The sequence below is a fragment of the Dasypus novemcinctus genome, chromosome 4, assembly GCF_030445035.2.
Source record: "Dasypus novemcinctus isolate mDasNov1 chromosome 4, mDasNov1.1.hap2, whole genome shotgun sequence".
In the NCBI taxonomy this organism is placed as follows: domain Eukaryota; kingdom Metazoa; phylum Chordata; class Mammalia; order Cingulata; family Dasypodidae; genus Dasypus; species Dasypus novemcinctus.
In genome coordinates this window covers 989,192-1,014,705 of record NC_080676.1, presented here as the reverse complement: position 1 = coordinate 1,014,705, position 25,514 = coordinate 989,192, and the positions used below count along the sequence as shown (strand labels likewise).

Sequence of the window (25,514 nt, the reverse complement as noted above, 5' to 3'; positions counted from 1 at the left end):
CAATAATCCTTTGTCACTTTCAGGGTGTCCCTGTACCCACATTGAGTTGGCAGAAGTTGCCCAAGGAACTGGGGAGAATCATTAAAACAGAGGAAGAAGTGGCCCACTTGGACAGTGGGATGTCATGGGAATGAGCAGAGGCTTCATGGGGCTGACTGTGTCACTGGTGGAGGCCTGTGGTCAAGTCCCAGGCCAGGCCTTTGTGTTTCTTGGCAGAGTCAGGCACTAGTCGGTGCCCCCAGTGATGGTGTTGCCTAGCAACCCCTCACTGTGTTATGGAATCTTGAGTGTTTGGATTCAGACTAGTTTAGCCTAGTCAGCAGTTCAGGACACTTGGTGGGTTCTTCTGAGGACACTGGACACTTTTCTCAGAGTGGGTCAAGTAGTTCTTTGACCCACAGTGATGTCATCCTGGCCTGGTGGCCTTGGCTCCAGCTTGGGCCAATCTCTGGGTCTGAGGGGCAGCCTGGTTTCCCTCACTGGACAGATGCCAAAATTTCTAAAAGGTAAACTGATGGAAGGCATGGAAGATGTGGAAGGAACATTACCTAACTCGAGGAGAGAGGAAATTGAAACCATTTATTCAATCTTAAGATCGGAGAATAAAAGACTTAAATATTTTAAAGATCTGGATGAGAAGCATGAAGCTTCAGAGCCTCAAGCAAAGTGGCAATCTCCAAGTTATCAAAATCAATTACAATAGAAAGAGGCAGAGATCAGCCATATTAAAGCAGAACGGATGGCGCTACAGGATCAGGCACAGAAGCTGCAGTCAGCAGCTCAGCCAGACCACTCAGGAGCTGGGGTTTGTCAGGAAACACTCTATCACCTTCATTTTGTTAAGATATGAGTCATCATGCTTCAGCTTTCCATGTAATGACATGGACTTTGGTGACATTATTTGGTCACAACAAGAAATAAACAGATTGTCAAATGAAGTTTCAAGACTTGAGTCTCAAGTTGGCCACTGGAGGCATATAGCTCAGACAAAAGGAACAAATAGTTTTAATCAAAGTGAAATCTGCAAACTGCAAAATACTACCAAGGAGCTTAAAGGGAACTTAAGTCAGGGAACTGATGAACATCAAGATGAAATCTCAAGTATTGCAGAATGCACATCAACAGAAATAAGTCATTGGCATCAAGAAGAACTAAGTGATTATGCAGAGCAAATTGAAGAACTTGAAAATCTGTTACAACAAGGTGGTGCAGAAATTGGAGTAACTGAACACTATAAATTCATGAGATACAAAAATCTATTCAAATTCTACAAACTGAAAAAGTACAGTATACAAAAAAAATTGAAGAATGGAGGACAGAGTAAATGACAGAAATGAAAAATTATCTGCAGCAGAAAAGAGATGTTTGAGGAGGGAATAAGAACTGCTAAATGTGGAAAAGAGACAGATAATTGAAGAATGTGACAGACTGAAACTGGAATGTAGAAAACTACAACCTTAAATTATGAAGCAGAGTCATACTGTAACAGAAAATGAGAAAAAATTCTCTACTCATCAATGGGAGGAGAAGTGTTCAGACTACAAGCCCTGACTGAAACTGAATATGAAATAATGAGACTGAGTAGTTTAAACCAGGATAACATCCTCACTGAAGAAAATTTGAAACTTAAAAAGCACACCCAAGCTTTAGAAAAAGAGAAATCATTCCCGGGTCAAGAAAAGGAAGGACTTCAAATATCACTTTTAAAATTGAACAATGACTTTGAAGTTAAAAGTACAGCTACAAGAGGTGTGAATTTTGATTCAGAATTAAATGACTTGAGAGTTACTTTGGAAGCAAAAGAAGAAGAACTTAATCAGAGCATTACTGAAAAGGAAATACTGGTTACTAAGAAGAATAGAAAAACACAAACAAGAAGCTACAAAGCACAAGATTTTGATGAAAGATCAACTATCAGAAAAACAAAATGAAGGAGAGAGCATCAACAGTAAATTAAAATGAGATCTGGATACTAAAAAAAGAGTTTCTCAACTCGATGATAAAATGAACATTACTAAAGAATTAGATGTAGAGAATGAAACGTTAATTCAAAGTGAACTTATGCTAAATAACATGCATTCAACCCAGCAGAAACTTGAGGATAAATTAGAAGATTTAGTGGGGAACGGATGTGGCTCAAGCAGTTGGGCTCCTATTTACCATACAGGAGTCCAGGAATTGATGCCCAGGGTCTCTTGGTGAAGGCAAGCTGGCCTGCACAGCAAGCTGGCCCACGTGGAGTGCCAGCCCACACAGGAGTGCCACCTCACACAGGAATGCCACCCTATATGGGAGTGTCCCCTGCACAGGAGTGCCACCCTGTGCAGGAGTGTTGACCAATGCAGAGAGCTGGTGCAGTGAGATGACACAACAAGAGACACAGAGGAGAGACAATAAGAGGCATAGCAGTACAGGGAGCTGGGGTGGTGCAAGAGAATAATAGCCTCTCTCCTACTCTAGAAGGTTCCAGGATTGGCTCCTGGAGCCACCTAATGAGAATACAAGCAGACACAGAAGAACACACAGGAAATGGACACAGAGAGGAGAAAATGGGGTGGGGTGGGGGGAGAGAAAGAAATCTTTGAAAAAATCTCTATAAAAAAGATTTAGTAGGCTAGCTAAAAAAATCAAACAATAATATAAATATTCAGAAGGTGAATGATAAACTTAAGGAATTACTTATACAAAATGAAGAGGAGCTTTCTAGAGTCAAGAATGAGTTAACTGAGCCTCAAGCAAAACTGCAGCAGTAATTTTAAAGATAATTTGCTTAAAGAAAGGGAAGCTGAAGTTAGAAACTTAAAGTAAAATCTTTCAGAATTGGAAGCATTCAATGAAAACTTTCTTTTGATGTTAAAAAGGAAAATGAAAAATTGGTTTTGGCATGTGAAGATGTAAGACATCAGTTGGAAGGATCCATTGCTGGTAACAATGAGATTTCTCCAGGGAAAAATGCCATTGTGGAGGTTTTAAGAATGGAAAAAGGATAGTTAGAAGCAGAATTGTGTCAGGCCAAAAAGGCTGTTGGAAGAAGCAAACACATATGAGCAAACCATTGGAGAACTATCTAATGCATGTAACCTGACTAGCTTGGCCTTACAGCTGGAACATGAGTATTTAATGAAACTCAGTCAAGAGAAGGACTTTGAAATATCAGAACTCAAAAAGAATATTGAGCAGATGGATTCAGATCATAAAGTAACTAAAGAAAGTTTGTCATCTAGTTTAGAAGAGCAGAAGCAGTTGGCCCAACTTATAAAAGTGAAAGAAATTTCTACTGAAAAACTTAAAGGAAGAAGTTCAGAGCTCCAGGAGGAAATAAATAAATGTATTCAAGTCTTAAGGAAAAATGAAATTTTGCAACAAACCATAGAGGGAAAAGACAGAAGTCTTGCATCCATGAAAGAAGAAAACAATCATCTGCAAGAAGAACTGGAAAGGCTTAGGGAAAAGCAGAGTCAAGTTACACCTGTGGCTGAGCTCAAATCTCTAGATATTATTATGAAACTGGAATCTGAGTTATCTCAACTGAATATAATAAAGGGTGATCTTGAAGAGGAAAGAAAAGACCATCAAAAGACAACTGAAGATCAAAACCAGAGTAAGATGCAGCAGCTACTTTAGTATTTACAGGAGTAGAAAAAGGAAATGAATGAGTTTAAATACCAGCATGAGCAAATGAATGCCACAAATATCCAGCTCTTTTTAGAGAAAGATGAGGAAATTAGGAATTTGCAAAAAACAATCAAACAAGTCAGAACCCAGTTGCATGAAGGAAGACAGGGCATTCAAACTAAGAATTCTGATATTTTTCTAGAAAAAAAGTTCAGAGCCTTCAAATAAAAAATGGAAGTGAAAAGGATGATTTTTTTCCAAAGCTGAAACTGAAAGATTAAAAGGGATAAAAGAACAAGAAATGGAGATTAAACTTCTAAATGAAAAGAATATATCTTTAACAAAACAGGTTGATCAGCTGTCCAAAGATGAGGTTGGTAAGCTAACTTAGATAATCCAGCAGGAAGATTTGGAAATACAAACTCTTCATGCAAGAATCTCTTCAGCTTCATACACCCAGGATGTTGTTTACCTCCAACAGCAACTGCAGGCCTATGTCCTGGAAAAAGAACATATATTAGTTATTTTGAATGAGAAGACTAGGGAAAATGGCCACTTAAAAAGAATATCACAAAATGATGAACATGGTTGCTGCCAAAGAAGCAGCCCTTATTAATCTGCAAGGTGAAAATAAAACATTGTCCACTAGAATTGAAAGTAGCAGCCAGGATATGTTTAGAGAAACTGCAGAATTTATCATATATTATTCAAGAAAAAGATATTGAAACAGATGAATTAAGTCAGAAATGTCAAGCTTTATTGACTGTTTTACAGGTATCCAACACAGGTAAAAATGTTGGAGGAGATCATAGTAATCACTTTGAGGAGCACTACAGGAATGTGATAAATTAAGACAAGTAAAGAAAATGAAAGAGTGGAAACAGCAAGTGATGACCAGAGCACAAAATATGCAGCACGAGTCAGCCCAAATTCAGGAAGAACTTCATCAACTTCAGGTCCAGGTTTTGGTTGACAGTGATAATAATTCTAAATTACAGGTAGACTGTACTGACCTAATCCAAAGTTATGGGCAGAATGAGACCAAACTCAAAAATTTTGGTCAGGAATTAGCACAAGTTCAGCACATCACAGGGCAGCTTTGTAACATCAAGGATCTTCTTTTAGGAAAACTTGATATTATTTTACCACAGTACTCCTCTGGTCCATCATTTGTTTCACAGTCAGCAGAATCTCTTGGGGCAGTTAATTCTGATATACCAACTGAGTCTTCTAAATTACTTAAACAAGAGTTAGAAGCATTAAGAAAATCACAGCAGAAAAAAGATCAACAATTAGAACTCTACAGAAAAATAATCACAGATTATCTGATTCAATTGTTGCCACCTCAGAGATAGAAAGAAAAGAAAATGAACAAAATATTACAGAAATTAAGCAGACAAAGGGAAAACAAGATGTTTTACAGAAGTTACTTAAAGGAAAAGGACTCGTAATCAAATCCAAAAGTGATCAGTTACTTTCTTTAAATGAAAATTTCACTAACAAAATAAGGAAAATGAAATTTTGAGGCAGGCAGTGATAAACTTGAAGGAGAGAATATTAATTTTAGAAATGGACATTTGTAAACTAAAAGAGGAAAATGAAAAAATAGCAAAAACATCCAGGGTAAAGGAAACAGAATATCAAGCATTACAAGAGACTAACATGAAGTTTTCTATGACACTCTGAGAAAGGGAGGTTGAATGCCAGACAATGAAGGAGAAGGCTCTTGATCTTGAGCAACTATTGAAAGAAAAAGGACAGGGCAAGACTGGGGAGTTAAATGAGCTTTTAAATGCAGTCAAGTCCATGCAAAAGAAGGCAGGTGTGTTTCAACAGGACAGAGGCCAAGTCATGTTGGCCCTGGAACAGAAACAAATGGAAAACTGTGCCCTACAGAATGAGGTACAGCATTTACGTAACAAGGAATTACTCAAACCAGGAGCTAGAGAGCCTGCATAAGCATGTTTTAGAACCAGAAGACTCTTCTGCTCAGAAGTTTTGGCTGTGGAAAATACGGAGACTAGACTAAGAAAGTCACACCATTGGAAGAGAAGCTACTTTCACCCTCTATTGCAATGATGAATACAAGGCATCAAGCCAGTTCGCAGGTAGCATCATTGCAGGTCCAACTGAATGCAGTCTCCATGCAGAGGGATGAAACTGCACATCAGCTTTCCATCTCACAAGAACAAGTAAAGGAGTATGCTCTATCACTAGCCAACCTGCAGATGGTACTAGAGCATTTCCAACAAGAGGAAAAAGCAATGCATTCTGTGGAACTGAAAAAAAAAAAAAAACAAAATTAGCTCATAGGTGAATGGAAGACAAAGGCAGAATATCTGGAAGGAAAAGTGTCATTATACGAATGCCTGGATGAAGTGAATGCTGCAATGAACTCAGCATCAAGAATTACAGAACAATTAGATCTGAAGGAAGAAGAAATTGAAGAACTTAAAAAACAAAATGAGCTCCAACAGGAAGTGCTGGATGATGTACAAAAGAAATTGATGAATTTAGTAAACAGCACAGAAGGAAAAGTGGACAAAGTCCTAATGAGAAAGCACTTCATGAGACAGTCACACACCAAGAAATAAGTGCCATGAAGTTTTACGATTAATGGGAAGCATCCTGGGTATCAAAAATGTGGAAATGGAGCAGTTCTTTACTGAAGAACCAGAGTGGAGGTACTAAGTGGATGAGTGGGTGGCTTGGAGGAGGATCAAGAAGTGTTTCCAACACCCCTGAGACCAAATCAACAGTCTGTGCTTAACAGTTCTTTTTCAGAAATTTTTATGTTTCTAGAAACAGAATCTCATCCTTCTGTACAACACCACAGCTTTCTGTTCATGACATGAAATCTCTAGATTCACCAGGAAGGACAAAACTAGCCACAAATGTACCACCATGTTTTAAAGATACAGTAGGGTACAGAACCAGTAGAAGAGCAGATGGGAATCCATTCTTAGCTCCCCACTCTGCAGTGGTGCCTCTTAACCCAGCTGGGCTTGGAACTGGCGGGCCTGGGAATCTTCTTTTGAAACCCATTTCAGATGTGTTGTCCACATTTACACCTTTGCCATGTTACCAGACAACAGTGCTGGAGTTGTATTGAAAGACTATATTTTATCACAATGTAGCCTTTTGGAAGAAGTCATATATTTGTTTGTAGTTGTACTTTTTCTAAAATTAATAAAAATATCCTTAATATTTTGAGACACTACAAATGTCATAGGGAAAGTGTTTGCTATATATTATGCTCTCTTTCTTTTCTGATCTGATACCATTTAAACTAAAAAGATTTAATTATCTTTTATCTTAATTTACCAAAAGAAAAAGAAAGAAATGCAGGTAGCCATATAACAGTTCTTTATTTCCTTCTCTAAATTATAAGAGTCAAGCCCTATGGCTAGTTGCCCACAGCTGGGTTCCAGGAGACAGTGGACTCTGGAGGGGAAGGCAAGGATCTCAGCAGAGACAGGCAGCCAGCTTAGCTTAGCTATATGACAGAACCTGAGGATCACCGGTACCTGACATTGGAGGGAAAGCATCTTTGCTGGTGCTTTGATTTGGACATTTCACAGCCTCAGCACTAAGTTTCTACCCTAAATATTATCATTTACATGATTTTATTAAATGTGTCAGGGAGAATTCCTGAGTATTCTATGTTGGCTCCCAGTGTCGGACAAGGGTGATGACATCCAAGCTACAGGTTAGGGAGTATAGATGGGGAGGGTGTGATGGCCAGGTGGGGTTACTGGCAGGGTCCAGTGTTTCCTCTCCTAGGAACATGCCACATCACCATTTTTACTCTGATCAATATATTCAGTACCTTGATGGAAGCCCAGGCAAGCAGATGTAAGAATCTGCTTCTGAAACTGCTCCCTCCAGAATTAGCACTGGGATCCCCAAACCATGGTCCTTCCTTTCTGTTCTGACTCTGCACTCCCATGCTCCCCTCCCACTGGGCCCCATCCCAGTGACTGCATGGCCACTGCCACCACCCTCTCCATCAAGACACCTTCTGCTTTGGCTCCAGAAAGACATGACTGTCTTGTTGACATCATATCCCTTGTCTGCTCATCAGTGCCTCCATAGCCTCTCAATCCCCTTCCCCCATTCCCATGTGCCACCCCCTTGAGGTCCACCTATGCATCCCCCTCATTGACACCCCACACCAACGATCCTCCCCTGACATAGTGGTAACCCTCCTTGGTCCAAAACGTCTTCAAAAATTAAGCCACCGAAATAACAAAATACAATTAATAAGAAAATCAAATAATGAGAGCTTTAAGAATAAGAAATAAAATACAAAAATTTACATGAAATAAAAATTTAGAATAAAAAAATGAAAAAATATTTTTTAAAATTTGCAATTATTTCTTTCATCACTATAAAATCTGTTGTTTTGCATGAACAGTGACATTTTCTTTGGTTTATTCCCCCAGTGTCTTAATTTTTTCATTTTGTCTTCAAAAAAATTTTAGGTTACAGAGAAGTCATGTACAGAATATAGGGGTTGCTTAGAAGGTGAATGCTCTCTTGCACCTCTAGTATTCTCAGGGCTAATTCCAACATCCTGGTGTTAGCCTGAGCCATTTAACTGAAGTTTCTGTATGGCACTGATCCTGGTCAGGTTGTGAACATTTTTTCCCAAAAGTTTCCGAGAATTCTGGCCATGAGGTTTATTAACCAATCATTTACTATTATCTGGTGATTTTTTACCTGAGATTTTTTTTTGCATCCTCTTAAGTACTATTTTTCTCTTCTTTCATGCAAAGTGGTCCATTGACTCTCCATCACGACACTACATTTTTATCACCTATGTTTGATTCTGAGACCCTGAGAAGGAATGTGTTTTATCCAGCACTCCACTTCCAGAAGCAAGCATGTTGCACTCTGCTATCATATAATGCAAAGTTATTTTGCAAAGATTTGCTCAGAGAATGAAAATATACCCAGTCTCTATTCCAGTGTAAATGATTTCCAAAAGCCTAGAAGGGAAAGATTTGAAATTGAAGCACCAAAGTGCTAGACAGACTAAATATTAATGACACAATCCCAGCATTCAAATAAAAGGGCATGCATTTGAACAGAATAAAAATTATTTTTTTCTTTACACTTTATTCAAGATAGAAACATGGAATACCTTGACAGAACAAGCAGCAAAATGCCTGCACAACAAAATGACTTTTGTTTGTGTATTATCACTAATGCTTGCCTCAAAACATCTTTGTTCTGGTATTATTACTACTGGTTCAAATCCTAGAAAATATTAGCAATCTTGTGATAAATATTTACACACTTTTTTAAAAGAAAGGTGGTTTGATATCACACAGTCACTTTTCCATTTGCTATGGTGGTATTTTTCATACCTTTAAACTTCCTAATGCTACAATTTTAGTAACAGTGAAGGCATCCTTTAATGCAGAGAGCTATTCTAAGGAATTTTCATGTTTCATAAACTAATCATAGTTGGTACTCAGTGGAGGGCAGTGGAGTTAGTCCTGTGGGATGAGGAGGACTGAAAGCATGGAGATCAACTAAAAAAATTATTTCTGTCTAAATGACTTCTGGGAAATCTCTGATGGGTACATCATCTACATTGAGGGACAAACTACTCATGAAATAGACACACTCTGGGGAGCTAAATTAAATGGGACTTGGGCTGGTTCAGGGACCAAGTGTTTAGAAACACCCCATCTATGTCTCACTTCTCAATATGAAAAGGAAAGTTAAATGTATGTATTAGTCAGCCAAAGGGGTGCTGATGGGAAAAACCAGAATCTTATTTGGGGTAGAAGCTCACAGTTACCAAGACATAAAAGACAAGTTCCTTTCCTCAATAAAGTCTGTTGCCAAGTGTTGCAGCAAAATGGCTACCAACATCTACAAGGGTTCGGGTTTCCTCTTCCTCTTAAGGGTCTGTGATCCCAGCTTCTTCCATTATCAGCTGTAGGCTGGGATAAGTCTGGTTTCTCTCCTGGGGCTCATTTCTCTCCAGGAGCAGCTGCTCAGGGCTCTGGTCTCTGCACCTGCAAACTATCAGGTGAATGGCTTGTCTCACGTCCCAGGGCCTCTGGCGTTTCTAAGGAACCATCTCTATTCATCTGTGTTCTTCTTCAGTGTTTACTTCCCAGGATTCCAGAATCCAAAACTCTGTCCTTTGCCACATCTTTTCTCTGTGAGTCCCTGCCTCTTGGTGGGCAGGGTACCCTACTGACATGGCCCAATCAAAGCCCTAATCATAATTTAATCAAGTAAAATGAAATCTCCAACACACCAATTTACAAACATATCCAGTATCTATTTTTGGAATTCATAGACAATATCAAACTGCTACACTGTGCATAAAATACTAAAGGATCAGCACCATTCAGGTTCACCTTGAAGGTGCCTGTCCCCCTGGATCTTCTTTTGCTGGCACATCTTGTATGAAAACATGATTCCTACCTCAAAGAACAGACCCATGTTTCTGGATTTCTCATGAAATCACTGCTTCTTCCTTTCTCTACCAAGAATCTCTGGACCTATGATTGTCAATGAGTTCCCAGTGGAGGACATGAATTTAATCAATGGTGAGTCCATGGTCTCAGCTTGTAGGTCTTCATGATAGGCCTTAGCTCTATGGGTAGCTTTGATTACACAGCACTCCACAACTGAGTACCTATTCCCATGGAGACCTGGTGGATCAGCACATCCTCCCAGGGTCAACTTTCCAGTCCTTCCATGCTTGCTCTTCCCCATGGTAATTCTGTACACCATGATTTTCCACCATTAACAGAATATATGTTATTCTAGAAACCACTTCCATGGTTAAGAATCTTTCAAGTCTTTACTCAGATTCTGGCCCAATTCCTTCAAGAAACTTATGTTCTCATATCCAAGCTACAGAATTCATTGACTCATGCTTTTTAAGGCAACTACAAAATATTTATCCAATAGTCCCATGCTCTCTAGTGTAAGTTCCTGGCTTACCCCATGCAGCTAGCCCTCTCTTTCTCCTTCTGCCATGCAACCTTCTCTCCCAGGCTTGCATGATTATCACCTGGTTCCAGATATTGTCCTTAATTCCCAAACTCTGCCACCAAAGTGGGAGACTTTAGTCTCTCAAGATATCTGCCCTATATATTTTCCCTTTTAATTCAATTAATGTGATTAAATAACCCCCTTGCAAAAGTCTGCATTCAAGTCCATCAGTTCTAGGTATTGCTATGTTGTATCCAAGTTTCAAGCTCAGAACATATTTTTATTGTTATTCCCTCTGTATGAATATACATATATACATTTGCATACATTATGACATATGTATATGGGATTTTTTCTCCTTCTTCTGAATGTGCCAGCAAGTGTGAACAGAAAGTACATTTACTGTCTCTGTGAAGGTATTTCTCTCAGCTCAAGTCTGAGAATTCCCAGATGAAACTGTAACCATGCACTGTCATGTAGAGGCCCATGTTCTCAGGGAAAAGGAGGAAATGGGTAATCCTGGCACGGACATAGGTGCATCATCCAAGGACTTTGCTTTCTTTCCTCCATCTCATGTGGCATCAAGGAACAGGCCTGCACACTTAAAAACCTTTATAAATTATGATTCTATGCAAAAGCCATTAAACTTATGTTATGCTTGCTATACACACACATATATGAAGGTCTCAAAAATGTATAGTAGCTATAAAAGATAAAAACATCAGAATAATAATGTATGATTTTTTCATCTAAAGTGCATTCATGATACCACTTAATTTAGAAATTTCTCTTAATATCTTAAGCATGTACCAATCATTCAATAGCATATTATTTTCCCTAAACTAATCAATTTTTAATAATGTCAAGCTCCCTGTCATAGTGTATAGTGAGGTTGATAGATCAGCAAAATGATCATGTCCCATTCCCCATGCATACTGCACAGTCACAGGTTCTCTAATGGCTGAGCTTAACTGACAGTGCTCACAGAGAGGCTAGACCTACTCAGAGATGTGTGTGTGTAAGTCTAGCATGCCTCCAACTGCCTGCACCTTGCCCTGCTTGCCCTGGGGGAAATGGCTTTCTCATCAGTGTGACTTGTGCTTGAGGAAAGAGAGTTCCTCTTACTGGCAGAGAAGGCCCAAGGGCACCTTTTAGTGCCAAACACAAAGACAGGAACGTCCTTCAAGAACCAACACACTATTCCATTCTAATATGTAAAAATGTTTGCAGATGCTAATCTAAGTATGTGTGATAATGTGTGTGGTACTTTGTGTCAATGTGTACATCATGCATGTTATTGTATGTACATTTGCATGTGTTCCCATTAGCATGTGAGTAGATATGTTTTACTCTGAGTGCTGGTGTGTGTGAGTCAGTGCATACATCTATGTGTATTACTGTGTGAGCAAGTCTGCATTGATTTGGGTGTAGTAGTGTGCATGAATTTTACTATGTGTGTTTTAGGTTGTGGTTGTTCCTATGTGTGTATGAGTGTCGGTTAGTGTGTGATTGTGTTAGTGCTTATGGCAGTGACCATGTTATTTATGGACATTAGTGTCTATATTATTAGGTGTTCATCAGTGTGTACATTGATGTAAGTGTGATTGTGGTTTTGTGTCTTTTATCCCATTTGTAATTAGACAATTTGGACAGGACCTTATGTTTCTTCATAATAGTTTCTAAATTTCCAACAAAAACTCAGATGTTGCACAAGTATGCCTAAAAAACTATAAGTTGTAATTTGATGTCATCTCCCCAATGGATTTTCAAAATCTTATCCTTGGGATATTTGCTTCTGACTTCCACCTACTCTGTTTCTGCCCCTTGGCTCCATGGTCCTGAGTTTCTCCTGCACCTTGCCTTGGCCTCAGTCTTCCTGAACTCCCCTTGTGTACCAATCCAATCCTGGACCCTGGGCTCCACGTTGCTCAGCCCCCCTGCACCTGCCTTGGCTCTAGAGGCTGGACTCCATGGTTCTGAACTCTCCCTCCACCTGCCCCAGTTCCCACTCAGTAGTGCTGAGCTCCCCTGCCCTTATCCCTGGTTCTGGCCCCTGGTCTCAGTGGTCCAGACCTCTCTCCCTCTACCTCACCCTAGTTCACATCCCTGGTCTCAATGATCTTGAGCTCCCTTTCACCTGCCCTGTACCTGTATCTTGTTTCAGTGGTCTTGACCTTCCCCTCCCCTTCCCTTTGACCTGGTCTGAGTTGCATTTTCTTTACTTTGTCCTGCATACACCCTGGTCTTGAACTCTGGGCTTGGTATTACTGAGAGCCCCTTGCAAACAGTCCTGCTGGTCCTCTAGAGCTATAGGTCTTAGCTCCTACATTCTTCTCTCTAATGTGGTCCACACAGCATACCTTCTTTGGTTTTGAGCATTCAGGTTGATGGATGTAGGTGGCAGCTGGAACTGTCCTTGACAGGCATCCTGGATATGGATGGCTGAGCTACAACTGGGGGTCAGTATGGCCACTGTAGCTAGCCAGCATCTTCAGGCCTTTGTCAGGCTCCTCTGGTCCAAGCAGAGCCCTTGGTCATCAAAGCTCCTCACTCTGCTCTCAGCTGCAGGACCCTCCACAGGGCCAATTTTACTGGTATGAACAGCTGTCCACTGGGACAGAATGGGAAACACAGACCCTTGAGAATATCCAAACCACAAAAATCAGCCTCTCCTGCGTTTGCACAGGATTCTGGCACTGGGGCAATGGGCACCCTCTGGAGGCCACTCTACAGAGGAGATTTTAATATGGGCTCATACTACCTCACTTGACTTTGTCTCTCTCAGAATACAAGGCCATATCCTCTCAGACTGTCCATCTGCAAACACAGTATGTTCTAGGCATTTTTCTTTGACATGATGGACTTGCCCTTCATAGAGCCTGCATAGCCTATCTTCATTCCATCACTCCAGACCCCTCGAGGGACTCTGTTGGAAACAGCCCTTCTTGTAGTTACTGATGGTGAAGCCATAGGATGTCCAGGAGAGTCTAAGAGACCCCTCCCCCAGGCATTACCCAACTCTCCCCCAGACTCCACCATCTTCACACCACACTGAACACCTTCAGAAAACTGTCACACAATGTCAACCTTCCTCTCACACACATGCACTCACATAATCAATGTATTTTTATCCAGAAAATTGCATTTAAACTTGCCATATATAGGCCCAGCTAAGCTCAAACTCCATGGTGAATTGTCTCTTTTCAGTTCCATCAATGAACGTGAAGACCTCAGAATCCCAGGGATAGGGCTTTTCTCCCAGATTTGGAGTCAGGGTTGGGCTGGTTTTAATCAGCTGGGGCAGGGGCCCAGTTTTCATTTCTTCCTACCATATAGCATGGTCTGGGGTTGGTATCTTCAGAAGGGACAGTGCACAGAGTAAACATAAGTGTCCTGGTGGCATTGGCAGTGGTATCATTCAGGAAAATGTGATTTCTTATTATATTGTTGTGCTGAGCTAAAAACTCATATCAATGATTTTATTTCATTTTTACAAAAGCACACTAAACATGGAAATCAATATAACCTCCACTTCACAGATGTAAAACTACAAAAAGAATAAAAGAGGAGTTGACTGACAGGCCTATGAACACATATCTGATAAATGTAAGCCCATATCTAGACCACTGGACCAAAACTCCTCCCTGAACCTGGTCCAGGACATAGTGTGACAAATCCAGTGAGGTTGGCACCCTCCACAGATGCCTTTGCATAGTAAGGGATGAATTCTAGTGTTTACCAGAATAATATGTAGAGGACCAGGGTTCAGGAACTTTTATTCCAGTCTCTGACACATCATGGGTCCTTATTTATATCTCCATATCTCCTTCCTTTCCCATATATCAACCTTTTAAAAACATATTATTGAGGGATAATTGATATTTGTTTAACAGCATATATTTAAATTGTTAAATTCATGTACTTTTAAAATTCTTTATGCATATACTCATGCAACCAGCACCACAATCAAGAGAGTATGCAAATCCAACAACCCTACAAGTGTTCTTTTGTCCTTTTGTAATTCCTCCCTCCCACCTCTTCCAACCTCCCATTTGTCCCCAGGTAAGGACCAATCTCCTTTAAGTTAACTGGATTAGTTTGCATCTTCCAGAATTTATATAAATTGAATCATAATGTATGTCCTTTTATTTCTTTACCTTCTTCACCCAGTATAATTTGGTAATCCATCCATATTATTGTGAACCTCAAGCATTATTCTAATGCTGAGCAGTATTCCTAGTATTACAATGCATGCATATAACCCAATACATTTATCTACTCACCTGCTGATATATAGTAGGACTGTTTCCGTTTCTAGCTGTTAGAAAGAATTCTGATACTTAGAAAAAACAGTCTATATTATTCCTACAACAAAAACAAGAAAACTGGACAAACTGCAATTCAACACATCAGGTCAATAAAGTCACTGGACAAACACCAGAGTGGTAAACTGGAGAGAGGAAGATGCCTGCAGGGAGGAACAGGACCCAAACCCCAGCCTACCTGGGGGAGGTGCCCACAGATGGGGACATATTTTACTAAAAGACCAAACTAGACTATGTAATCAATTTCTAAAGATAGGGTGTGGTCAAGGCGTAAGTGTGGAGTTCCCTACCACCCTATGTGCAGACGGGTTCCTACAGTGTTGCAGAGGTTTCCTCCAGGGCTAGGAGAATCCACAAAAGGGCCCCCGTGTTCCCAGGGTGGTGCTGTCTGGGGGAGAGGAACAGCAGCTGCTGTTAAAATGCACTGACACCCACCTCCCCAGCTCCACTACAGATGAAACTAGTCAGAAAATGGAAAACACCATAACAAGTATCCACAGGTGAAATCCTACAGAAATAGGGAAAGGAAGAGATTCTACCACCAAAATGCTCTAGGCACTGCCTCTGTCCTCCCCCAGGAATAAAAGCCTTATCTCCTGGGAAGGGACCAAAATGAGTCACAAAAGACACTGGTAGAAGGAAAACCATCCCAACTGCTGGAAGGAAGAGATGGGAAAAACAGCACGCTACCCTCAGGAGCAGGAATCCCTAGTTATCCCAAAACTGCCTCTGAGGAGGAGGGACAGGGACATATGGACAGCCAAGCCCCAGACCCAGGTTCACAAGGCCTGCCTAAGAGCAAGGCTCAGCGAAGGTCAGAGAAGGCACCCCTAGGCCCAGCCTCCCACCTCATGACAGCCGTCAAGTCAACAGGAGTGTGGCTTTCAGCTAGAAGAGCTGAAGGGGAATGAAAGATCCCAAGCCAAAAAGGCAGGAAAAAAACAAAGCATCAGTAGTAGAAACTAACATTTGGTGCCCAGAGCAGAAAAAAATTCAACTCATGTAGACATGGTGAAAGTAAACCAAGTCAGCTCTGATTACATGGAGCTCTCACAATACAGGCCTAGCAGAAGGGAGGGTGTGATAACAGCAAAGCAGGAAAAATCAATTATAACAAAAATTAAAAGTAAAGAATATAAATACTATATCTATTGTCTTAGGCAATAGGTCTAGATTTCAACAAAAATTTTAGGGTAAATCAAAGAGCAGGAAAGCAATTTAAATGTACAAACTATTAGAAGGAGCATAGTATGTGATACAGATCCTGGAAGTAAATTATATTTTTAAAACATATTTAACATCATGATGATTAATATGATGATATTCTCTTTATACTATTTTTACAAAAGCCCAGAGAACACGTGAAGCAGTGGCAATGCTCCCTCCATCTTACAGATGTCAATCTCCAAACACAAGCATAGAGCAGTTGTGTGATGTGCCCAAGAGCTTAGACCTGGTGACAGCCCCAGGGTCTGGACCTGTTCTCCTTGCCCTTGACACAGCTGCTTCCCTGAACCAGCAACAGGACAGGCTGTGACATTCTGAGGTTTTAGAAAGCCTATCTCTATAGTGGCAATTTGTGGCATTCTAGGATTAATTTAAAGAACATATAGATTACCAGGGTCCATGTAGCTGAATTCGTAGGAGTCCCTGACATTTCATGTCATCACCTGTCTTTCTACTGCTTCTTCAGTAAAAGTACATCAATGTGCTAATTTGCAACAGCCCTACTGAAGCATAATTTACATGCAATAAATTGCTTAAATTTATTGTTTCCATGTTGGTAATGACATATGTGTGTACCCATTAATTATAGACATGATCAAGATAGTGAACAAATCCATTTGATGTGGACTATGGGTGGAAGGCTGTCTCTTCAGAGATAACCCAAGCTGTTTGACTTGTGGGTGTGGAACGGTAAGAGGCTGCAGTCCTGCCCTTAGGGACAATGGCAACTGCTCCAGTCCCAGGAAACAGTTTAACAATGCAAGGGCTATAAACTTTAAGTATTTAGGGGAAATGCAAAAACCAAATATGCTAAAGGCTTATCTAGAATGTCTGGAGTCCATGCTAAAAGCTTACCTAAGATGTGGAAGATATATATGCTAATTGAAGCTTATTGAACTGAAACAAAGTGACCATATGGCCTTTCCTCTTGGTATAAAAGACATTTGAAAATCTTGTTCAGGGCTCGGGATTCAAACAGAAAGCTCCCGAGTCTGGCCGGCCGTCAATAAACCATTTTTCCTTCTCAAAATCATTCCTGAGTCCTGGCCTCTCTATACTCAAGTAATTGAACTTCTCTCAAATTCTACAACACATTAGCCTCCAAAGTTTCCTCTTATAATATTTAATCCATTCCTCAAAAACATTCACTCCTTATACTCTGTCAGGCATCTACTGACACAATTTTTTTTTAGTTTTCATCTGTGGGGATTAGTTCCACCACCTTAGGAAGGGCATGGTTAAGTGATTTGTTAAAGTTCATCTGTTCTTGCTTCAGAGCAAAAATAGCTCTGTCCTTGCTTATCTCTGCACAAGCTGTCTCTTTTCACTTGAAGTTTGAAAATGGCTTCCTCTTGACCTTTCTGCTGCTAGAAAGGAGGTAAGTCTAGAGATAAGGTTTCTTATTCCAAGACAAAACATCCCTGAGAGATTTAACTTTAACCATAGCCCTTGGCTGAATCCAAAAATACATGACATATAAGCAGGGGAAATAAACCAAATGGGGCCTTCCCTGCATATGAGTTTTGGTGTGTGAGGCTTTCATTCCTGTGGCATTCATCTTCAAATGAGAGAAAAGACAGTTCTCAACAAAGAAGCAGAAACAACACAAAGATGTAAAAGGACATTTTAGAACTAGATGTAAAATATCCAAAATTCACAAGTTCCCTGGGTGGGATCAATAATAGAATGGAGGTAATAGAGGAGTCAGTGAGACGGAAGTCAGAGCAGTGAAATGATAAAACAAAGAACACAGAGGGAAAAAATGGCTGAACTAAAGTTAATGGAGCCTCAGAGACCTGTAGGATATTTAACATTCATGCCAAATGTTGAAAGGAGAAGAAAGAGAATGGCGCAGAATAAATACGGGCTAAAACAGACTGGATACTACCCAACCTTGTGACACACAGATGGGAGAAGCTAAGAAAATCACACCCTGACACATCATAAAATAACAGCTGATAATCAAAGATGAAAAATTCTGACTCTAAAAAAATGACAGGTGCTTTTGGTATAAAGTTCATGAAACCACTTCCTAATACAAGACTCTGTAGGAGCTTCCCTACATTATCATCTAAGAACTTTATGGTCTTGGCTCTTATATCTTGTATCCACCTTAACTTAATTTCTGAATAAGGTGTGAGGTGGTATTCTCCTTTCATTCTTTTGGATATGGATATCGAGTTCTCCAAACACCATTTCTTTTTTTTTTTTTTTTTTAGGTGTCATTTTTATTCTTTGAGCCTTAGTGATTTACTTTGGGGGGAACAAACACCATTTCTTAAAGAGGCCATTCTCTCCCAGTTGAGTAGGCTTGGTGGCCTCATTGACTATCAGGTGACTGCATAGGTGGGGATCTATATCAGAACTCTCCATTCAGTTCCTTTGGTCAGTGTGTCTATTCTTGTGCCAATACCATGCTGTTTTGACCACTGTAGCCTAGTAGTATGTTTTAAAGTCAGGTAGTGTGATTCCTCCAATTTCATTTTTTTTTCAATATATTTTTGGCTATTTAGGGCCCCTTGCCCATCCAAATAAATGTCATAGCTAGCATTTCCAATTCAGTAAAAAATACCATGGCAATTTTTATTGGGATTGTGTTAATTCTGTAAATCAGTTTGGGTAGGATAGACATCTTAATGATGCTTTGTCTTCCTATTCATGAATAGGAATATTCTTCTATTTATTTGTCTTCTTTGATTTCCTTTAACAGTGTTGTATAGTTTTCTGTGTATAAGTCTTTTACATCTTTAGTTAAATTTATTCCTACGTATTTGATTGTTTTAGTTGCTATTGTAAATGGGATTTTTTTCTTGATTTCCTCCTCAGATTGCTCATTGGAGGTGTACAGAAATACTACTGATTTTTGCACATTGATCTTATAACCTGCCACTTTACTGAACTCATTTATAAGCTGTAGAAGCTTTGTTGTAGATTTCTCAGGGCTTTCTATGTATAAGATCATATCATCTGCAAATAGTGAAAATTTTACTACTTCTTTTCCAATTTTGATGCCTTTTATATCTTTTTCTTGCCTAAGTGCTTAAGTACTTTTAACATAACATTAAATAAGAGCAGTTAAAGTGGGAATCCTTGTTTTCCTCCAATCTTAAATCTTTTTCAAAGATACCCTTTATCATATTGAGGAAGTTTCCTTCTATTTCTAAATTTTGCAGTGAATTTATCAGGAAAGGGTGCTGTATTTTCTATATATGAAAAACCACAGTTAATGATGTGGGCTATGGGTGGCCGGCTCTTTGTCTCTTCAGAGATAATCTAAACTATCTGTGACTTGTGGGTGTGGGATGATGAAAGGTTGCAGTCCTGCCCTTGGTGAGCAGGAGACAGTTTAACAATGCAAGGCCTATAAACTTTAAGTATTCAGGGGAAATGCAAAGCAAATATGCTAAAAGCTTATCCAATGCCTGAGGTCCATGCTAAAAGCTTACTAAGATGTGGAAATATATGCTAATTCAAGCCTATTGAGAACTGAAACAAAAGGACCATTTGGCCTTTCCTCTCTGTATAAAAGGGACTAAAAAATCTTGTTCGGGGTTCAGGATTCAAACAGAAAGTTCCTGAGTCTGGCTGGCTGTCAATAAACCATTTTTCCTTCTCAAAATTATTCCTGAGTCCTGGCCTCTCTATACTCAAGTAATTGAACTTCTCTCAAATTCTACAACATTTTTGGTGACTGCGGCAGGACAACAAATGAAGGCCAGAGAGAGTAGCATTTTGCTGCCCCTTCCAAATCCCTGAGGAAGGCGGGAGGACTTGGGTGAACCCCAAATATGGGTGCCCCTGGATTAAATTTAATCCAGAAAAGATGTGGGTTCCACCAGAATCTTCTCGACAAAAATTGAGGGCAATGGAAGGTCTGAAGAGAAAGATTCTGGGAGTGAAAAAGAACTCCGAACATGGAAGAAGGTTATACTCCCCGGGTGAGCACGTCTGGAAGGCCCTAGCTTTAATTGTTAGGAAGGGGAGACTGATCACCTCCTGAGAGAACCCTAGTAGCCCCAGAAAATTGGGGGGAAGCCGTTCTTTCTAGGCTTGGGAAAAGGAGAAAAACCGGGGAAAAGTCCTGGTGTTTTGGGTTTGTCTAACTGCATGTTAGAATCTGGTACTAGTCTTATATCCATTAAAGGAGTGGAGTCTTGATTTTAGTAAAAAGGGCTATTTATAGGTTCAAGTCCTCTGCCCTGGAAATTGGTCTAGATTAAAAAAAACAAAAGTTGGTTACAGGAAAATGGATTGGCTTTTCTGGTGGAGCTTGGTCTGGGTGTAAAGTTTAAACAGTGGAAAAAATCTAGCTGAAATCTTTTGTTATGGTGCTAAATTGTGAATGAATTCGCTTTATACCAAATGTTAAGTGTTCTGAGGTTTGTGATGGCTGTGGGGGCAGCCATGGTGAAAATATATATAAACTTGTGGGTCAGATTAGTGACCTTTGTGCTTCTGTCTGTGTCAGCTCAATGCTAGTGTTGGAGTTGTGTCCTTATGTAAAGTAGAATTACAGCTGAGCTGGAGCCCTCCCTTGCCACTGGCAAAGGGGTGAAATGATTATGGGGCAAAACTGAGGAGTCTGGATGTTTATGGAGTCTAGATGTTTGTGCATGCTCTGCTGTCTTGTCTCTGGTCTGGCCCTTTGCCGGGGCTTGGAGGCCGTCTGTGTCCGCGCCATGCACCCAAGTTTGTTGAGGCTGCCCCAGTCAGGGTGGCTGGGTCCCCTGGAGAGTTGCTGAATTTGGGTAGGTTCTGTCTGCCCATTTTGGCCTGAAAGCTGGGAAGGGGGGAGCGGCTTGCCCCTTTCCAGTGAGTCCACACCTTCTATTCATAAGCTGCATTCCTGTTTGATTGTTGTGCACCGACTGCTGACTGCCATGAAGGGGGTAAAAAGCAGAATCAGAATAGCATTAAAGTTCCCTCCCTAGGGTGTGAAAGCCAAAATACCTTTGCATTCTGCCCAGGTTCTTAGAAGGTATTGTAGTAACTTTAAGTAAGAGAATGTGTTCTGTGAAGGTAAAATTTGTCTTAAGGGTATAAATAATTATAAAAGTTTTACAAAGCATTGTTTAAATTAAGGTATTTAAATGGCTAATTGCAGAAAGTCATTATTTAACAAAACTGAATTGATAATAATAATAATAAAAGGCAATTTTATAACAAACTTATTCAGCAGCCAGTCTCCCCTCCCAACTTGCTTCCAAAAAAACTCTTTCTGGTATTACATGCTACTAAGTATTTAAAGTGAAGAAAAAGTTCATTATTTTAACAAGCTTGTTTAGTATTAATGGCAATTATATGTTGTAAGAAGTTTGCCTGGTAACTTAGTATGTGGGATATATGGAGTGTTTTTATTGTTAAGGAAACAGAAGATGATTTTGTCCTAAGATAAAATGATTGATTATTGGAAAGAGTAGAGTGTGGGACAAAACCTAAATGAATACTGAAAGTGTAGAAGGTTTGTGGAAGGAAAATTTTTATGATTAAAATTGAGTAAGATCAATATACGAAGAAAATCTTTTATCAAAATAGCTTGTTGTGCTTTAACCTCATCATTTCCTCAGTGTTTGAAGAAGAGTCTTATCTCTTTTAAAAGAACATTTATGTTCTAGAAATCAAATCCTGAAAAGTAGCTTTTTATTTCAAACTAACTGCAAGAGATTTATTCTTTTACTTTAAAGGAAAAAATTAAGTAATGGTTAAGTTCATTTTATATGTTATAAGTCGAATGAAAGGCATTTAAAGGTGTTATAAAATTAATAGGTTTTCAAAAAAATTAATAAAAACTGTAACTAAGAGTTAAAATCATTTATAAATGCATTTATATTATAAAACAGTGGAAAGACAATAACTGAAATTATAGCTGGGTGAATTTAGCCTGAAAGTATTATTTAAGTGTAAATTCTATACTAACCTTTCCTTTGTTTATGGTGACTTCAAGCCTAACCTCACCCTTTGCCTTTGCCTATGGTTATTTCATAATTGAGAAGAGCTGGGACATCACTGTCTCCTCTCCTGGTATTAGTAACCCTTTCTCTCATGAATTCAAGTGTAAACTAAATAAATTGCTGCCTTATGGAATAAGGTTAAATGGCCACTGGAGTATTATTATCTCCAAAATCAAAAAGGGGGGTGGAGGGGGAGAAGTCTCCTGCCTTGACGGTCAGTGTTCCTAAGAGTGGCAATTCATGAGAGAAACCAGTCTGTCTCCCTGAGGCTTCAAATAGCCTCAGTAAATATATAAAATTAATCTTGTTGCTTATCCAAAATTCTGCTAAATTCAAAGTAAAATATAAAGTTCTGAAACAAAAAAAAAAATAGTGCTAAAGCATTGAGAACATTTTGGTTACAATCCATTAAGAAAGAAAATTCTTGTGTAAAACTGCATAGTCATAGTATAAAACTGCACAGTCATAGTGCAAATTAAGAAGAGTTTCAAGAGTCTTTGAAATGTTTTGCAGTCACACTTGTTTTGTAAGAATTAGAAGTTTAAAGTAGCTAAAGTTATGTCGTTGTGTCAAACTATTCATGCCTGCCTATTTGCTCAAATTGTTGATGTTAAATATGCAGTTATAAGTAATATATATTTCAGGACCCCAAATTAAGCTAAACAGTATATAAAATAATGCAAATTATAAATAATATCAATGAGTTTTGTTTCTGTGTCTAACTCTTTGTGTCTGCCCATTTGCTCAGTGTATGTCTTCATACATCAGAATAATATCAAATTAACAAATGAAAATTCTTAAAAGAGCTCTATTCAAATTGTTAATTAAATATGCAGTTATATATGTAAATAAATATTCTTAAAGCCCAAATTAAACTAAGTAGGATGAAAAAGTCATAGAAATCTGATTATAGAAACAATTGGGAAAGGGCCTCCTCTTTGCAAGAGGTTTAAAGGCAAGACTAGGTGTAGCAGATTAAACCTATCTACTAGGCTAGGGAATTAAGAATCAGTTTGCCTGGTAATTTCCCAGTTTAAACCTTTTGTCAGCCATAAAATGTAAAAAAACAAAGATTAGGTTAATTTTCACATAAGAAAAATGTTGATGTAACCTGGTGGCCTGCTGCCTCAGTCTCCCACTCCCAGGTTAGACAGCAGTGGAGGAAACCAGTTTAGGCCAGTCCTATGGGCAGTGAAAGGATGCCCAAGAAGGAGGTATGTCGGTGCCATTTCAGCACTAAATTCGATTCCTTATTGGACAAAGGGGAGCAGGTAAAAACTAAAATGGTTGGAATGTGATAGAGGAAGCAGTTAAATCACAAACTTTTGCGTGGGAAAGTTAAATCTCAGATAAGATGCAACTTCTGAAGTATCCAATCTATGGAAAAACAGAGGAAAAGCTTGCATGCTAGGCTTAGGGGTATAAATTGTGTCATTTTTCTTTGTTCGGGCACCAGCCATATCTGGCTCTGTGCCCCTTCTTGCAAGACTGAGAATAAATTCTTTTCTTTTCCACAATCTGGTGAGCCTTATTTTCTTCCAGAATATTTCTTTCCAACAAAATAAAGGTAATTAGTGGCTTTATTAACAAATTTCAGTAAGTAAAGGAAAGTCCATAAAAACTATGGAGAGATCTTTTCTGGGTTATGATTTAAAAAAATAAGTAATTGTGTAATGTGTTTTAAAACCTGGTAGTCAGTATGCTTTTAAATTATTAATTTTCATAACTTAAAGAAAAGAAGTTTTTAGCTTCCTGTAAGGGAAAAAGAGAACATTCCTTGCATAAACTATTATGGTTTCAATTTTATTTAACTTGAGTGTAATCTCTCATAGTTAATTTATAAACTAAATTAACATTATATATACAAAATCTTTAGAGTAATGAAAATTGTAAGTTCACATTGGTGAAATTAGGCTAAAGGAAAAAGACAGTAGATATGCTCTCTTAAATAAATAGAGTAAATTTCTTCGGCAATTGTAATTTAATAAGTTTATTTAAACATGAGGTGTCTAGTCAATGTGGTTATGGTCAATTATAAGGAGTTTGTAAAACATCTGCCAAACTGAAAATGTTTAAATAGTTCTAGTTCTAGAAGTCATTGTTAACCAAAACTTAGATTGGTATTGGTAGCAGAAATAAGTTAATGATAATAAAACCTGTCTGAAGGTCACCGCAAAGTACATATTTAAGTAAATGGTAATAAAAAGTTATCTTGATTCTATTGGAAATCTTCTGTTTTCATTTTAACAATGAAAAATAATATTTTTCTTCTATTACTAAAGTACTGACTGTTATCTTCATAGTAAAATTGTGTAAGTGAACAGTCATTTGATATATGAGTTGCATTAAGTTGTTCAAAATACATATAAAAACAAGGAATAAACTTAAACATTGTCAAACTCTTGTGCATTCAAACCAGGCATTGAATACATTACAGGTGGCCTCTCCATGTGAGTTATTGGCTAGGCTGGTCACTGACCCCTCAGTTTAAAATATTTGCTATATCAGCCTCTGGTTCTGCTCCTGAAGTCAATGGAAACTACCTTGCAGTTTCAAGTTCCTGCAGCAGCCAATAATGACTCGGTACAGCCAATTGTACAGTGGATATCGCCTCCAGACTGGCACTGTTCCATAGTGCCAGAGAGCACTATGCACCAGGCTAGTAGAATACTGGAAAATCTAAGATCAAGGATGCTGCGACTTGCTCACTGCGTTGAAGAACGTGCTAAGTGGAGCCATGATACCAGGATACAGTAAGTGAAACTTAAACACAATTGGCATTATGGCCTGCTCTCATGGAGAGATAACATGTAAAGTATTACAAACCTGAAACTCAAAACTAATAATGGCAACTCTGAATCCTTATGCATTAAGTAATACATTAGTTAATATTAAGTGCTGTACTTTTATCCTGTACTAAATATATGCCTAATAATTATAACATTATCTTTTCTATTTTGGATCAAGTGCAGAAGTATATTAGACATGTTAAATTCCTGGTAAAATCATTTTCTAAACAGTTAATAAACATGTCTATAGAATAAGGTGGCATTCTCAGCCAGTCTCAGTCAACTTCTATCTTCTACTGTACTCTGCTGTGTAGCAAAGGTGAGGCTTGCTTGCTGATGGTGAGTCACCTATTGAACAAGTCAAAATTGCTAGAAATTGTACAATGAAAACCAAGGTGTAAAAAAACCTTTATTCTGTAGTTCCAATCACTCCCACAGGTGAAAACGAAGAGAATTTCCAACTTAGTGTTCTAATCCTGAGTGAAGCCAGTTGCCCAAGGAGTGCCAGTTCACTAGGAGCATCTGACAGAGCGAGTGAGTGACAATCATTGAACAGCTTGGAATGTGTCTTCAGACAAAGCTAAGTGTCTGTTGCAATTTCTCTCTAAAGATGAATAACTTAAAAAAGAATATATATGCTG

The 25,514-nt window shown here is 38.9% G+C and overlaps 1 pseudogene; it reads left to right on the top strand.

Annotated features, from left to right (window-relative positions):
• Positions 1-403: 403 nt before the first annotated feature.
• Positions 404-25,514, top strand: part of LOC101430650 (thyroid receptor-interacting protein 11-like) — a 132,607-nt pseudogene continuing 107,496 nt past the window's right edge.